We start from the raw sequence: 900 nt of genomic DNA on the forward strand, positions 1-900 counted from the left end.
GAAGCTTTCAAAGTCTTGTCCAATTACTCTTGATAAAGTAATGTAGTATTTTTAATGGAAGGATCTGTAAAGACTTGCGAGGCGATCCTCGTAATCTCCAACTTCACGATTTCAAAATAATGCGTCAGTGTAAAACGCATGGAGTTTAAACAGCAATTCTCATCTCTCTTAAAAAGATCTCTCTATTTACTTCCTTTTACAAAAAAGGAAGTATTGTATTCGCGAAAAAATTTCATCAAAATATCGGCCTTAAATTCCATTTTGCTCGCCCCCAAATGAATGTTGAGTTTTTTTTTTTCAACCAACCACACGTGGATATGTGCCTAGGAACGTACAGACACCCGAAATATCCATTTTGACGATCCCCGAGTTAATTACAACAAGTTTTTTTTCGTGACGTCTGTATGTATGTGTGTACGTGCGTATATATGTCGCATAACTCAAGAACGGAATGCCCTAGAAAGTTGAAATTTGGTACGTCGACTCCTAGTGGGGTCTAGTTGTGAACCTTCCTTTTTGGTTGCATTCGTATGCTCCAAAGGGGGTCTTTTGCACCTTTGGGGGGGGGGAATCATTGTTAATTTCGATGTAAACTCAAGTTGTGTTATAATTTGGCGGACACTTGGCGATATATCGCCAGTCTTTCGCTCGCCAACTTGGCGACAAATTTGGCGATTTAAAAAAAAAAAAATTTAAATCTGTTTTCAATTTGGCCACTGTTGGTGATATTTAAAGAGTAAAATATTGAATCATATTAAAACTGCCAATAATTAGAAAATGACATTAAATTGGAGTGAAAGGAAGTCATGTGATGCACACATCAGCTCGTTTTAATTAGTGTTGGCATGTCACTTGTCATGCGCAGTAAAGTGGAAGGATAGGGTACAATTAGTACAATGT

Source organism: Uloborus diversus, chromosome 4 (genome assembly GCF_026930045.1).
Source record: "Uloborus diversus isolate 005 chromosome 4, Udiv.v.3.1, whole genome shotgun sequence".
NCBI lineage: Eukaryota > Metazoa > Arthropoda > Arachnida > Araneae > Uloboridae > Uloborus > Uloborus diversus.